Here is a 17,106-nt window from a genome sequence, read left to right as displayed (position 1 = left end):
GTGACAGATGGATCAGGATCATGTTTTAAGACTGAGCGGAGGTGTTCAGAAAAGCGCTTACCTAATTTACGTTTCGTCTCCCAAATGTAGAGGAGACCACAATGTGAGCAGCGAATGCAGTATACTAATTTGAAAGATGTACAAGTAATGGCTGCTTCATCTGAAATGAGTGTTTCGGGCCTTGGATAGTGAAGCGAGAGGAGTAAAAAGGCAGGTATTACACATCCTGCGATTGCATGGGAAGGTGCCGTGGGAAGGGGACGAGGTGGCGAGGGTAATGCAGGAGTGGACCAGGGTGTTGCAGAGGGAACAATCCCCTCAGAAGGCTGAAAGGGAGAGGAGATGTATTTGGTGGCGCATTACGCTGGATGTGGCGGAAATGGCGGAGGATAACCATATGCATGTGCAGGCTGGTGGGTGGAAAATGTGGAAAAGAGGATCCCTGTCGCAGTTCTGGGAGGGAGAGGAAGGGCTGAGGGTACAGTTACAGGAAATAGGCCGGACATGGTTGAGGGCCCTGTCACCCACAGTGGGGAGAAATCCTTGGTTGAGGAAAAAATAAACCATATTAGAGGCGCTGTCGTGCACAGTGAATCGTCACAAGGTTGAACACAGCTTCCAGGGAAACCTATGCATTGAATAGTCACAAGTTTAAACACATGGCCTGGGTGGAAGATGCACGGTTAATTATCACAAGATTAAACACAGGGACCAGGGACTCCTGCACAGTGATTGGACACATGTTTAAGCACAGGGCCCGGGGCGCAACCTGCACAGTGAATAGTCATAAGTTTAAACACAGGGCTCGGGGGATCCTGCACACTGAATAGTCACAATTTAAACACATGGCCTGGACGGAAGATGCACGGTGAATTATAACAAGATTAAACACAGGGACCAGGGGCTCCTGCACAGTGAATGGTCACAAGTTTAAACACAGAGCCCGGGGGAACCTGCACAGTGAATAGTCACAAGTTTAGACCCAAGGCCCGGGGGTCCTGCACAGTGAATAGTCGCAAGTTTAAAAACAGGGCCTGGGAGTCCTGCACAGTGAATGGTCACAAGTTTAAGCACAGGGTTGACGGGGGGTGGGGGGGGGGGGTGTGGGGTGGGGGTGGCGGGATCCTGCACAGTCAATAGTCACCAGATTAAAAACATGGCCTGACGTGCACAGTCAATAGTCAGAAGATTAAACACTGGGTCTGGGGGATCCTGCAAAGTGAATAGTCCCAAGTGTAAACACAGGGCCCAGGGGATCCTGCACAGTGAATAGTCACAGGTTTAAACACAGGGCACAGGGGATCCTGCACAGTGAATAGTCACCGGTTTAAACACAGGGCCCAGGGGATCCTGCACAGTGAATAGTCACAAGTTTAAACACAGCGCCCGGGGATCCTGCATAGTGAATAGTCACAAGTTTAAACACAGGGCCCGGGGGATCCTGCACAGTGAATGGGTACAAGTTTAAACACATGGCCTGGGGGAAGCTTGCACAGTGAATTGTTGCAAGATTAAATACATGGTCCGGGAGATCCTGCACAGTGATTCGTGTCAAGTTTAAACACATTGTTCGGGTGGATCCTGCACAGTGATAGGTGTCAAGGTTAAACACAGGGCCCTGGGGGGATCCTGCTAAGTGAATCGTAATAAATGGAAACACAGAGCCCGGGGAGAAACCGCAGAGTGAATAGTCACATGATCAAACACAGGGCCTGCAGGGAGGCCGCACAGTAAGTAGTCACAAGATTAAACACAGGGCCCCGGGGGAAGCCGCAGTTTGAATAGTCACAAGATTAAACACAGGGCCCGGGGTAAGCCACACAGTGAATAGTCATAAGATTAAACACAGGGCCCGGGGGGAAGCTGCACAGTGAGTAGTCACAAGATTTAACACAGGGCCCAGGGGGAAGCCGCACAGTGAATAGTCACATGATTAAACACAGGGCACGGGGGAAGCCGCACAGTGAATAGTCACAAGATTAAACACAGGGCCCGGGGGGAAGCCGCAAAGGTGAATAGTCACAAGATTAAACACAGGGACCAGGGAGAAACCGCAAGGTGAATGTTCACAAGATTAAACCCAGAGTTTGGGGGAAAGCCACAATGTGAATAGTCACAAGATTAAGCAAAGACCCCAGGGTGTACCGGCACAGTGCTTTTACCATTCCCTCTCGTAAATACAATGGTCACGAGTTGGACTCTAAGCCTGCTGGGAATTGCTGGAGCGTTCCAGTTATGCCAACTGTGGAAGTGAACAGTTTGCTCACACAATGGTGTCAAATCTCCTTCTGTACATTTCAAGGCATATGATGCCAAGAGGGCCAGAACTACTGGAGTGCACTACTGGTGTTGCTTCCTTAGCTCAGAAGGCGAGTACAGAACGCCACAGCACTGAGGGAGGTGAGCTGTCCATGCCTCCGGGTGGGTGCTAGTTTCCTCCCAAAGAAGCAGGTTGCTGACTTTTAAGAGCAAAGTATGTTGTATTAGCATTCAACACCCAACCACCACTTCTAATACACCGAACGTCTCTCCACCCCCAGCACAAGTACAGTGATCTAGGGGGAGACGTGTATGGAAGTCTTGGGGTAGCTGGGTACTTTTGGTATGCCTGTGATGTTGTAGACATGAACCCAAATGAGTTATCTCATATTGACCCCACATCCTACAGCTTGCAGATTACTCATCTTATACACAGGGTAAACACACCATGTGATGCAAGCTTCGCAGTACAGTAAGTAGTCATGTGTGGGCTTCAGATGCAAAATTAGCAGTCAATACCCACATCGTCGAATAGCCTGCAACCACTCAGTTCGAAGGCTCACATTTGAAGAATAGCTTCTTGGGCAAGGTCGTGGGGAACTACTAACACCTGTCAAATTGGAATTCAGTGGAATTACAGGCTTCAACAGAAGATAAGTCCAGAACAGCCATTGCACAGCTTGTATTTACAAAAGCATGGGAAGGAGGGGGAGAGTGTGCTGGAAGTGTGAACAGCAAGGGAGCAGTCTCTGTGTTTATTTTTTTTCCTATTTCCTATGAAATGTCTTGCCATGTGATGAAAGAAAAGTTTCCTTACATGGTGTGACATACCACAGAAAACGCAATGCTGCCTTCTGTAATAAGCACATTTAGGCCGTTCAACAGTACTGCGAACAGCAACGTTATGTAACGTGCTATGCATCATTCAAACGGTCCCGTATCCTGACTCACAGCAATGCCCGTTCACGCATCAGCTCCTGCTCTCGCTGATCTACATTGGTTCCCAGTCAAGCTACTTCTAAAATTGTCGTCCTCGTTTACAAAACACACCGTGGAAGTCGCTGCACTCCTACTCTCTGTCAACTCCTCCTGTCCTACAATACTCACTTCCTCTGCAAAACCCTTGAGCTGCCAGAACTGTACCCCAAGCTAATATCCTTTCTACTTGTGTCGCCTCCTTCAGGAATACAGTCTCTCAATCTCTGTAACATCCTCCAGTGCAACGCACCTCCCTATTATTGAAACGTTTCCCAGCCCTGCAACCCTCCCTCTATCTGGAAGTCCTCTCGCGCTAACACCCTCTCTATCTCTGTCACATCCTCCAGCACTATAACCCCATCTCTGTAGCTTATTCCAGATCCGCAACTCTCCCTATCAATGTAACTGATTCCAGAATAACAACCCTCCCCATCTCCAGAATTTCCACCAGCAGCAAACCCTTCCGTATTTCTGCAAACTACTCCAGCCTCTATAACCATCCCGATTTCTGGAACATCCACCAGCTCCTAAACCGTTCCTAAATCTGTACCCTCATCCAGCCACACAACCATCCTTAGCTCTGTGTGCTCCACTAGCCCCTCCGATACTCTATATCTCTGTGACCTCTTCCAGCCTTACCAACATCCCTATCTCTGTAACTTCCTCTGGCCCCTGGAATTATCTGAGCTTTCTGCATTCCTCCAATGCTGGCTCTTCTGCACCAGCCTCCTCCTCCAACATTGGAGCCTATGCTTTCAGCTGACCAAGCCCTTAACTCTGGTATTCCCTTCCTAAACCACTTCACCTGTCTGATGTTCCTTTGACGCTCCTTAAATCCTTAGTCTTTGGCCACGCTGTTCTAATCGCGGCTAATGTGATTTTGAGTCAAGATTTGCTTGCATGGTAATCACTCCTTAAAAGTGACTTGGGACTTGCTTCTTTTGCTGCAATTTAGGCTGTTGCTGCTGATTGCAAGACTGAAGCGTGTTTTCTGGATGAGACGTTAAACAGACGTTCTGTCTCCCTTCTCAAGTGGACATGAACGATCCCAGGGCCACGACGATAAGAAGTGCAAGGGAAAGTTTTTGACGAGCCCTGGGCCCAATATTTATTCCGCAACTAACAAAAATGTTTTCATATTTTCTGGTAATTATCCCATTGTTAGTTGTGGAATCTTGCTATGCAAACATTGGCTGTCACATGTCCTACATTACAACGATGACTAAACTTGGAAAATAGCAGTTAACTGACTGTGAAACATACAGTCTCCATACAGTTTTAGTTTCTCCATCATAAAACAAATTTTGACATATTGGGAAGCTGCAATATTAATTCACAAGGATGATCACAAACTCAAGAGTTATGCCCTTCCAGAAAGGTTGAATAGGTTGCAGCTCTTTTTTTTCTGTTGGTTGACCTGGTTGATGTCTTGAAGTTTCTGAAAGGTTCGCTTGTGCAGTCGTTGACTCTTGTGGCAGACGCAAGGACGATATAAGATGTAATATATAATAATATAATACAAAAATTATAAGATTATTAAATCCTACAGGCAATTATTTACCCATAGAGGGGTGAGAATGTTGTCACTCCCTACTACAGAGTGGTTGGGGCGAATAATATAGTTGAATTTAGCGATGGTTAACACACATGGGAGAAAGAAATAGTAGGATGTTCTGATAGAGTAAGAAGAAGATGGGAGGGAGGAGACTTGTGAGGAGCATCAATATCCAGGGACCTGTTCGTGAATGACCTGTTCCTGCACTGTAAATGTTATGTACTTCTATGTGAAACAATTTGGGATGCCCTGAGATTGTGAAAGGCACTCTACTTGAAATACATGTTTCTTCCGATGCCTCGAAAAAGGGATAGAATTCGGTTCTTCCTTCAGCCACCTCGGTCCTAAGCTCTGGAATTCCCTCTCTGAATCTCTCTGTCCTCTCTTTCTCTCCTCCTCTAATATCCACCTTAACACCTATGTCTCTGACCAAGCTTCTGATCACCAGTCCCAATACCTCCCTGCTTGGCTCGATATGACTTTGCATAATCCCTTATTTGATGCACGTTGGGACGTTTTACTACCATACAGATTCCATGTAACTGCAAGATAAATGGCAAAATAAGAAATAGGATCAGGAGGAGGTAATTGGTTCCTTGAGGCTGCTCTGTTACTCAGTACGATATGGCTGATTTTGTACCTCAACGCCACATTCCTGCAGTATCACAGTACCGTCGATTACTTTAGTAATCAAATCGTCCTCAGTTTTGAATATACTCAAAGAATGAACAGCTAGAGCTCTAAGTGGTAGAGAATTACGAAGATTCACCATCCTCTGCGAAGACATTTCTCCTCCTTTAATCATGAACCCTGCTTCTGAACTCTCCAGCCACACAAAACTGCCTCCCAACATATGGCCTCACAATTCCTCCAAGAACTGTATACATTACAATCAGATCACCTCTCATGTTTATAATCTACAGGGAATAATGCCCATTCTACTCAATATCTCCTCATGCCACACTGATCTCATCCTAATTATTTGGCTTAGAGAAGACAGCAGTTACTATATCAGTAAGATTTCTGACGAGAAAAATATGATATAAGAACCCCTCGACCAATTTAAAGAATTACAAGGCAACATTTCAAGTTTGAATACTTTTATTATAATAACAAAGCTAAAATGAATCTCCATTAACTAAATGGTACTTTGTAAGCAGCTGATACCCTGATAAGTAGCTGATAAGTAGTCCTTGCTTTCTCCTTCCCTCCTATGTTCAATTGTAGGGTCACATCTGTTTATTTCCAGTCTGCAGGAAGCTTTCCAGAATCTCAAGAGTTTTGAAAGATAACCATCAATGCATCTATGATATCTATAGCCAACTCCATCAGCACTGTTTGATGTATCTCATCTGGTCCAAGGAATTTATCAATATTCAACCAGTTAATTTTTCAAGTGCTAGCTCTTTATTAACACAAATTTCTTTCAGTTCCTAATTTTCGTAAGTCCATTGATTCCCTAGTATTTCTGGGAGATTTTCTAGATCTTCTTCTGTAAAGACAGGAACACAGTACTTCTTTCAGTTACTCCAACATTTCTTGATCTTCATTATAAGTTCTCCTGTCTCCGCCTGAAATGGTCCACGTTTCCCCTTGCTACTTTTTACCCTTTCACATATATAAAGAAGCATTTACAGTCCACCTTTATATTTCTCGCTAACTTGCATTCTTATTCTCCTTCCCTTTCTGTTTCCAGTTCTTGATCATCCTCTGCTGGATTCTAAATTGCTCACAATCTTCCGGCCTGCAAATTTTTCTGCCGTACCTTATAACCGCTTCCTTTGACAGAATGCAAACGTTAACGTCTTTGTTAGCCACTGTTAATTCATCTTTCCTGTTTGGTTTTAGTGTCTTAGGGTGAATGTATATTTATTGTAGTCCATATAATACTTCTTCAAATACTACCCATTGTCTGTTTACCATCAAATCTTTCAGTGACTTTTCCCAATCCACACCAGCCAACCAGCCCCTCATAATTTCATAGATTCATTTGTTCAGATAAAACCCCTAATTCCTGAATGAACGATATCACTTTCAAACTCAATGCAATATCCTATCATATTCTGGTCACGAATTCACAAAGACTCCTTTTCAGCGAGGTTACTAATTAGCCCTTTCTCACTACATCGTGCTAAATCCTAAATAGCCAGATCCCTAGTTGGTGATTCGACATTTTGCTGCAAAAATCCATCTCATATACAATCCAGGAATAGATCCTCCATGGCGCTGGCGCTAATTAGGTTTACCTTGTCTATATGTAAACTGAAGACGCCATTATTGCTGTTTAACCCATGTTACATGCACATCTAATATCCTGAGTTATACCATACCCAACATTACCACTACTGTTTAGTTGCCTAAAAACGGCCCCTTGTTGTTTTTGCACTGAACCCAAATTGATTCGAAATCCTGATCGTTTGATTTTCAATCGTCTCTCACTGATGTACTCATCTCACTCCTTGTTAAGTGCGCTACCCGGCCTCCTTTACTTCTTTGACTATCCTTCTGAAATTAGGAATATTCTTGAATATTCAGTTCCCAGTCTTTCTAATGACTATTAAATCATACTCCTTTGGTTCTTTTTGTGCCTTCAAATCATTTGTTTTGTGGCGAATGCTGCGCATATTCAGATAAAGTGACCTTACCTTGGTCTTTTTAACAATATTCCGCATTATGAGCCTATTTGATGCCTTCTTCCACTTTATGTGGCCTAAAATTCCGCTCACCACTTTTCTACTTCCTGTTAACATGTTTGCTTCCCTCCGACCTTCCCTTCCTGCCACACTCAGATGTTCCATTCCCTCAGCTTGCCCTCTTGACTTTTCCATTCTCTGTAAATTATCACATCTACCCTCACATGATTGCTTGCCCCAAGATTTAGTTTAAAGTCTTCTCTCCCACCCTTGTTATATGACTCACCAGAACACTGGTCTTAGCAAGGTTCAGGTGAAGGCCATCCCAACGCTACAGCTCCCACTTTCCCCCATACTCATGCATCGAAACCCATTTCTCTCACATCATTCGTTGTGCCTCTCACTGAAGACTCTAATCTTATTTAACCTCTGCAAGTTTGCTCGTGCCTCAGGTAATAATATAGGCATTATTACCTTTGAGATTCTGCATTTTCAACTTGGCCCTTAGCTGCACGTAATCTCAATGCACAATCTCCTTTCCAGTCCTATCAATGTCGCTGGTACCCACCTGGACCAACTGAATCCTCCCCCTCCCAATGCAAGTCCTTCTCCAACACTGAGCAGATATCTCACACCCTGGTACTGAGCAGGCAACACTGCCTCTGGACTCCCGCTGCATGCTCATACATACTGTGGCACTCGCTCTCATCCATACAAGCTGAAACAACCTCAGACCTGTTGGACAGTTGCAAGGACTCAGGCTCCTCTGTTTCTTCCGTCTTGATCCCTTACCTGTCTTACTGACAGTCATACCCTCTGTTCCTGACAACTAACCAAATCAGAAGACGCTATCCTAAGAGGTGTGACTGCCTTCTGTCTCTCAGGGCAAGTATATAACGGGTTAGATACAGAGTAGAGCTCTCCCTGCACCATACCATCAGACACTTTTTGTCTTCTTCTCTCTCGCAATCATTTTATTTGTATTATTTGCTGCCAGAGGTACATTGCATGAAATTCCACCCTAGACTGGCTTTGCCAACTGCCTCCTCCCCAGCATTATGCCTCGACCATTATTTTTCTGACGTTTCCATGCTCGTGCGACTGCATATTGATTGCACAGGGTTTGCAATTTGATTATTCTTGGCTATCAATGATCTTTAACGCCACTTCCCATTAACATCGCTATCAGTATCAAGAAATAAAACTAGAATGAAAATTATTAATTTTTTAAAGACCTCGATGATTTTTGTTTCCCTCGGGGTGGAGGTGTGTCAGATCGTTTTCATTCAAGCAAATATTCGGTAATCTTCAATTCCTGGAGATTCAAAGCCATTCCAGGACATCTCTTAGGGGATGGGGAGGAATATAGAAAGGGAGAGGGCTTATCCAGTTGTCATGGTCCTTGTGGGTACCAACGACATAGTGGACACTAAGAAAGATTTCCTTCCGTGGGCGTATGATCAGCTAGGGTTCAACTTAAAACGCACATCTACAAAGCTCTGGTTCGCCCCCAACTGGAGTCTTGCATGCAGTTCTGGTCACCACACTTTAGGAAGGATGTGAGATTCCTTGAGAGGGTGCAGAAGAGATTTACAGGAATGGTTCCAGGGATGGGGGATTTTCCTTGCATGATAAGGTTTGGAAAGCTGGTTTTGTTCTCCTGAGGGCAAAAGAGTTTGAGCGGAGATCAAATAGAGCTGGACAGGATTATGACAGTCTCAGATACGTTAGACATGGAAAATTGGTTCCCATTGACTAATGATGAAAGTAGTAGGGGGAATAGAGATTGAAGGTTTTGCACAAGAGATGTAGGGGGATATGAGGATGAACTCTTTTTTTTAGGCAGTGCATGGTAATGCCCTGTAACTCATTGATCACAGTGGATTGGAAGCAGAGACAATCACATCTAAAGGAAATTGGATGGCCACTTGAAGGAACTACACTTGCAGGACTACGGAGATTGAGCGGGGTAATAGGACCACCTCGATTGCTCCTTAGAAAGCCGTCATGAACTCTCTGGTCCGAATGTACTCCTGTGCTGCAGATGACTGAACCTAATGATTTCTGAATTACGTCTGAACCACGAGCAAATTGGCACAGGGTAAATAAGAGCTAAATTTGTGGCTCAATGATATTTATGGCCCTAGTTCCCAGAACTTCAGGAGTGAGTGAAGGGTCAATGTTTAGCTTCGAGTCAGCTTTCACCAGACCTGATTTAGCATTACATTCCATTCCAGCCAGTTTGGAAATTGGCATTTGGAACGAGAGTTAGATTGAGATTAGGGTTAGGATTACAGCTATGCTTACAGTTAGGGTCACTGCTCGGTTTATGTTTAGGGTAAGATTTTTGGATACAGATAAATTTAGAGTAAGATTTATCGTTAGGGTTGCATTTAGGTTTAGAGTTAGGGTCAAGGTTACAGCCAGGGCTCGGTTTAGGAAAGGAATTGATATTGGTGTTTTTCTTAGGGTAAGGTTTATGGTTACAGTTAGGGTTAGGATGAGTCCTAGGGTGAGGCTTAGGTTATGGTTCGAGTTGCAGTTATAGTTATGATAAGGGCCGGAGTTTGGTTTAGGTTTGCATTTTTGGTTAGGGTTGCAGTTAGAGTTAGGGTTAAGGTTACAGCAAATATTGGCATTAGGTATTGCTTTAAAGTTAGGCTTAGGGTTAAGGTTAAGTGTCGGTTTAGTGTAAAGGTTTGGACTTGAGATATATTATGCGTTAGGATTAAGAACACAGTTAGGGTTAGCATTTCAGTTGCAGCTATGTTTAGGTTTATATTTACCGTTAGCATTAGAATCAGTTTTCGGGTTAGTTGTACTGGTTGGGTGAATGTTTTGGATCCTGTTAAACCGAGGTGTAGTTTTAGAGTTACTGTTATGGTTACACTTAGTATGAGGACAAATTTATGGTTAGAGTAACAGTTAGCTTTAGGGTTAGAGCTGATGCAAGGATTGACACATGATTAGTATTGCTGTCGTTTGATTTAGTGTTAGGATGGATATTGGGCTACATATAGGGTTAACAATTGTGCCACAGATAGGGTTAGGGTTAGGTTTACAGTTAGTTTTTGGTTATGGTTACAATCACACCTTATAGGCAAAGCCCCAGTCACTGCATCCCCGGGTATGCCCTGTTCCACCGGCAGGACAGCCCCAGCAGAGTTGGCGGCACAGTGATGTGCAATCGGGAGGGAGCTGCCTTGATGAGTCCTCAACATCGACGCCAGACCCCATGAAGTCTCAAGGCATCAGGTCAAACATGGGCAAAAATACCTCCTGCGCATTACCACCTACCGCCCTCCTGAACTGATGATTCAGTAATCCTCAATGTTGAACAGCACTTAGAGGAATCATTGAGTAGCAAGGGCGCAGAATGTACTCTGGGTGGGGGATTTCAATCTCCCTTACCAAGAGTGGCTCGTTAGCACCAGTACTGACTGAGCTGGCGTAGTCCCAAAGGACATAGTTGATAGAAAATGTTTGCAGCATGTGGTGAGCGAACCAACAAGAGAGAATATATACTTGACTTCATCATCACCAATTTGCCTGCCGCAGATGCATGGCAGAAATGGCAGGAGTGACCACCGCTCAGTCCTTATGAAGACAAAGTCCCATATTCACATTGAGGATACCCTCCATCGTGTTATGTGGCACTACCACCATGTAAAATGAGGTAGATATTGCACAGATCTGGCAATGCAAAGCTTGGCATCCAGGAGCTGCTGTGGGCCATCAGCAGCTGCAGGACTGTACTCAAGCACAATCTGTAACCTCATGGCCCGGCATTTCCCCACTCTACCATTACCATGAAGCCGGGAGACCAACCCTGGTTCAATGAAGAGTGCAGGAGTGCATGTCAGGAGTAGCACCAGGAATATCTCAAATTCAGGTGTCAACTTGCTGAAGCAGCAACACAGGACGACTTGCGTGCCAAACAGCGTAAGCAGCATTTGATAGATAGCGGAAGTGATCCCATAACCAATGGATAATATCTAAGGTCTGCATTCATGCCACATCCAGGTTTGAGTAGTGGTGGACAATTAAATAACTGACAGAAGGGGCAGGAGGCATCATCCATTTTGGCCTCCGCTTGAAGTCCCCAGCATCACAGAAACGAATCTTCAGCCAATTTGATTCACTCCACTTGATATCAAGAAATGACTGAAGAAAGGCTATGGGCCCTGACAGCATTCTGGCATAGTACTGAAGACCGGTGCTCCAGAAATTGCCAGGCACCTAGCCAAGCTGTTACAGTACTGCTACAGCATTAGCATTTAGCCGGCAATGTGGACACTTTCCCAGGTATGTCACGTACACAAAAAGCAGGACAAGTCAAACCTGGCCAGTTACTGCCCTATCAGTCTACTCTCAATCATCAGTTAAGTGATGGAAGGTGTCATCGACAGTGCGATCAAGTGGCACTTGCTTAGCAATAACCTGCTCAATGACGCTTAGTTTGGGATCTGCCAGGGCCACTCAGCTCCTGACCTCATTACAGCCTTGGTTCCAATATGGACAAAAGAGCTGAACTCAGAAAGTGAGGTGAGTGATTGACCTTGACATCAAGGCAGCATTTGAACGAGTATGGCATCAAGGAGCCCTGTCAAGGCTGGCGTAAATGGGAATAAGGGGGAAAACTCTCCGCTGGTTAGAGTCATACCTAGTGCAAAGGAGGATGGTTGTGGTTTTTGAAGTTTAATCATCTCAGCTCCAGGATATCACTGCAGGGGTCCTCAGGGTAGTGACCTGAGCCTAACCATCTACAGCTGCTTCATCAATGAACTTCCTTTAATCATAAGGTCAGAAGTGACGAAGTTCATTGATGATTGCACAAAGCTCAGCACCATTCGCGACTCCTCAGATACTGAAGCTGTCCATGTAGAAATGCAGCAAGACTTGGACAATCTCCAGGCTTGGGCTTATAAGTTGCAAGTAACATTGACGCCACACAAGTGACATGCAATGACCATCTCCAACAAGAAAGAATCTAACCATCTCCCTCGACATTCAATGGTATCACGATCGCTGAGTCCCCCACTATCAACGTCCGGGGGGTTACCATTGACCAGAAACTGAACTGGAGCAGCTATACTGTGGCTACAAGAGCGGGTCGAAGGCTACAAATCCTGCAGCGAGTAACTCACCTCCTGACTCTGCAAAGCGTGTCAAGCAATTGCAAGGCACAATCCAGGAGTTTGATGGAATACGCTTCACTTGCTTGGATGGGTAGAGCTCCAACAACATGCAAGAAAGTCGGCACCATCCAGGTCCAAGCAGGACACTTGATTGGCACCCCATCTACAATCAATCACTCCTCCCATGACCGAATCAAAGTGGCAGTAGTGTGTATCATCTACAAGATGCGCTGCAGCAATGCCCCAAGGCTCCTTAGACAGCACCTTCCAAACCCGCAACCTTTACCATCTTGGACAAGGGCAGCAGATACTTGGAACACCACCACCTGCAACTTACACTTCAAGACACACACCATCCTGACTTGGAACTATATCGCCGTTCCTTCAATATCGCTGGGTCAAAATCTTGGAACTCCGTTCCTAACAGCACTGCAGGTGTACCTACCACGCACGGACTGCCATGGTTGAAGAAGCCAGCTTCCCACCACTTTCGCAACCGAAATTAGTAATTGGCAATAAATGCTGGAATAGCCAGCAACGCCCACATTCCATGAATGAATAGGAAAAAAGTGCAACTGTTAGATGTAGTCTTAAAGTTAAGGTTAGAGATGGAGATTGTTAGACAGGGCAGTAACTGCTGTAAGAGAGGGACAACAGCAAATGGAGATGATGAGGGGAGATAGTAACTGTAGTGAGACAGGGACACCAGCAGATGGGTATGGTGAGAGCGGGCAGTAACTGCAGTGAAACGGGGAATTAGTGGTTTGAGAAGAAGGGGTTACGATTCTTGGTGCACTGGCTTCAGTAATCAGGGAAGATGGAGATATTCCGTTGCGATGGGTTCACTTGAACCGAGGTGGAACCAGTGCCGGTGGCAAAAACTAGGGATGTGGACAGGGCTTTAAAATAACAGAAGGTGCATGCGCGTTTGGGTAAAGGCAAATGTAGAAATTCAAATAGAGAGGTCAGGGTATCAGAGCAGGTTAGTGATGTGGGTAAATGCCAACAGAATGGGGTAAGAAGGGACGGATAGTTTAGCAAAATATGTATATTGGCTAATACCGACATTGCAGACAATGGAGGTAAAAAAATAAATTAAAGTGCCTTTATGTGAATGCATGAAGCATCCCTAATAATATAGATGAACTACTGTCACGAATAGAGGTATATTATCCAGATCAAATTGACTTTAGTGACATATGGTTACAATGAGATCAAGTTGGCAAACGAATATTCCAGGGTGAACAATATTTCAGAGAGACAGACGGAAAACCCAAGGAGGAAGAGTAGCCCTGATAGTCAAGGATGACATAAGGACATTAATAAGAAGGGATCTGGTCTCAGAAGATCATGATGCAGAATCAGTTTGGGTGCAAATTAGGAAGAGCAGGAGTCAGAAAAAAACACTGGCAGCAGTAGTTTACAAACAGTAGTTATATTCTTGTACAGAACATTAAATGGGAAATTATTGGAACGTGTAAAAAAGGTGATGTATGAATTGTGGGGGGTCTTAATATGCATATAGGCTGGGACAGTGAAATTAGCAGCAATGGTGTAGAAGATGAGTTTGTACAATGTTTTCATGACAGTTTCTTGGAGAAATGCGTTGTAGAATAGATTGGGGAAAGATGTATATTAGATCTCGTATTGTGCAATGAACGGGTTAATACCTAATGTCATAGTAAAAGATCCACTGGGAAATAACGATCACAATACCATTTAATTTCATGTTCAGTTTGAAAGTGACACAATTCAATCAAAAACAAATTTAAACTGAAACAAAGCCAATATCGATGGGTGAGAGGAGAACTGGCCACGGGTAATTGGGTAAATGGACTGGAAGGTATGTATGGTGGTAAATGAACAGTGAGAAACATTTAAAGAAGCAATTCGAAGGCTTCAACAAAAGTGCATTCCGTTAAAAGAACAAAAACTCGTCAAGAGTGGCTCATCCTTGACTTACTCAGGAAGTTAAAAGGGGTATGAGATTAAAATAAGAGGATACCCTATTACAAAAATAGTAGCACGTCTGAGGATTAGGAGTTTTTTTACAAATCAGCAACGGACCATCAGAAAGTTGATAAAACAAGAAAAAAAATGAACGTGAGAGCAAAGCAGCCAGTAATATAAAACATCTTGTAAGAGCTTTTATAAGTACATAAAAAGGAAGAGAGCAGCTAAAGTAGACGTTGTTCCCTTAGAGGCTGAGAAAGGAGCAATCCTCATGGAGAATGAGGAAAGGGCAGAGCCTTTGAACAAATATTTTGTATCTGTCTTCACAGTAGAGGACACAGGTTCCATACCAGAAATAGGCAGTAACCTAACGGCTAATAAGAGTGAGGAAATTAAGAAAGTTGATATCATCCGAGAAACATGGAGAAATTGGAGAAACTTGAGGTACTAAAATCTGACATGTCTCCGAGACCAGATGGCCTACACCCTAGTGTTCAAAAAGAGATAGCTGCAGAGATAAGGTATGCGCAGGCTATGATTTTCCAGAATTACTTAGATTCTGGAATGGTCCCGTCATATTGGAAGTTGGCACATGTTACACCGCTTTTCATGAATGAAGGTGAAGAGAAAACAGGGAAAACAGTCGTTGGGAAGATGCTAGAAACTATTGTTAAATAAACCTTATCATTGCACTTGGGAAAGCACAGTATGATTAGAAAAATGTTAGCATGGCAAAACTGAGGGGAAATCCTGTTTCGAAAAAAATCTGAGTTTTCAGAGGATGTAACTAATAGGGTAGATAAAGGGAAACCTGTTGATGTAGTATACCCGGATTTCCAAAAGTAATTCAATAAGGTGCCACACAAAAGATTAATAGGCAAGATACGGGCGCATGGTGTTGTGGGTAATATATTAGCGTAGATGGAGGACTAGTTAACAGACAGGAAGCAGAGAGTGGGAATAAATGGGGCATTTTCAAGTTGGCAGGCAGTGAATAGTGTTCTGCCGCAAGCATTAATGCTGTAGCCTCAGCTATTTACACTCCATATTAATGAGTTGGATGAAGAGACAGAGAACAATGTATCCAAGTTAGTTGATGATATAAAGATCGGTACAAGGTCAGCTGAGGGAAGGAGATAGAGAGCTAGAAAGAGATACGGACAAGATCAATGAGTGGGCAACAAGATGGTAAATGAAACATAATGTAGGGAAGTGTGAAGTTGTTCACTTTGTCGTAAAATAGAAAAGCAGATGTTTTTATTTTTATTTTTAAAGTGTGAAACTGGTAAGTGTTGATGATCCGAGAGGCATGAGGGCACTTCTAGAGGAAGCACACACAGTTAACATGCAGATGCAGTGCAGCAAGGTATTAAGAAGGCAAATGTCTTGTTGGCCTTAATTATAAGGGGATTGGAGTAAGTAATTTTGAAAACTTGCTAAAATTGTACAAGGCTTTGGGAAGACTGCACCTCGAATACTGCGTGCCGTTTTGGTCTCCACATTTGACAAGCGATATAGTTGCACTGGAGGCGTTCAGTGAAGATTTACTAAAATGGTTCCTGGGACGAGGGGGTTGCCCTATGATGCGAGGCTGAGTACATTGGACCTATATTCTCTGGAGTTTAGAAGCATGACAGGTGATCTAATTGAGAGAGACAAGATGCTGAAAGGGCTTGATAGGGTAAATGCTGAGAGATTGATCCACTGGTCGTGGAATCTAGAATGCGAGGGCAGTATCAGGATAAGGGGCCAATCATTGAGGGCAGAGATGTGGAGAAATTACCACCTACTGCACCTCCACTCTGTATCCCATCCACCTGCCAAATTACTTTAACCACCACCCAACAACACTAGCAAGCCTCCCAGCAAGGATGTTGGTCCCATTCCGGTTCAGGTGTAATATGTCCATCTTGGACAGGTCCCACCTTTGCCAGAAACAGACCCAGTGAACCAGGAAACTAAAGCCCTCCCTCTTGCAAAATCTCTTCAGCCACGCGTTAATCTGCTCTATCCTCCTATTCCTATGCTCACTAGCACGTGGCACTGGGAGTAATCCAGAGATTAGAACGTTTGAGGTCCTGCTTTTCAATCTGCTACCTAGCACCCTAAATACTTGTTGCGGGATCTCATTCCTCTTTCTACCTATGCCGTTGGTACCAATGTGTACAACAACCTCCGGCTGTTCACACTCCCCCTTCAGAATGTCCTGCAGCCGTTCCTTGACGTCCTTGCTGCTCGCATCAGGCAGGCACATACCATCCTGGAGTCACGTTTGCGGCCACATTAACGTCTGTCTGTACCCGTTACGATAGAATCCCCTTTCACTATAGCTCTCCCACTCCTTTTCCTCTCCTCCTGTGCAGCTGAGCCAGCCGTGGTGCTACAGACTTGGCTGTTGCTGCGTTCCCCTGAGAAGCTATCTCCCCCAACAGTATCCAAAGCTGAACATCTGTTAGATATGGAGATGGACCAAGGGGACTCCTGCACTACCTGCCTAGTTCCTCTACTCTGTCTGGCAGTCACCAATTCTCTTTGTGCATGAGCAGTCTTTAACTACAGTGTGACCACCTCCCTTTACGTGCTACCCACG

The sequence above is a fragment of the Heterodontus francisci genome, unplaced genomic scaffold (assembly GCF_036365525.1).
Source record: "Heterodontus francisci isolate sHetFra1 unplaced genomic scaffold, sHetFra1.hap1 HAP1_SCAFFOLD_124, whole genome shotgun sequence".
Taxonomy (NCBI): Eukaryota; Metazoa; Chordata; class Chondrichthyes; order Heterodontiformes; family Heterodontidae; genus Heterodontus; species Heterodontus francisci.
Note: the sequence above shows the minus strand (reverse complement) of the source record.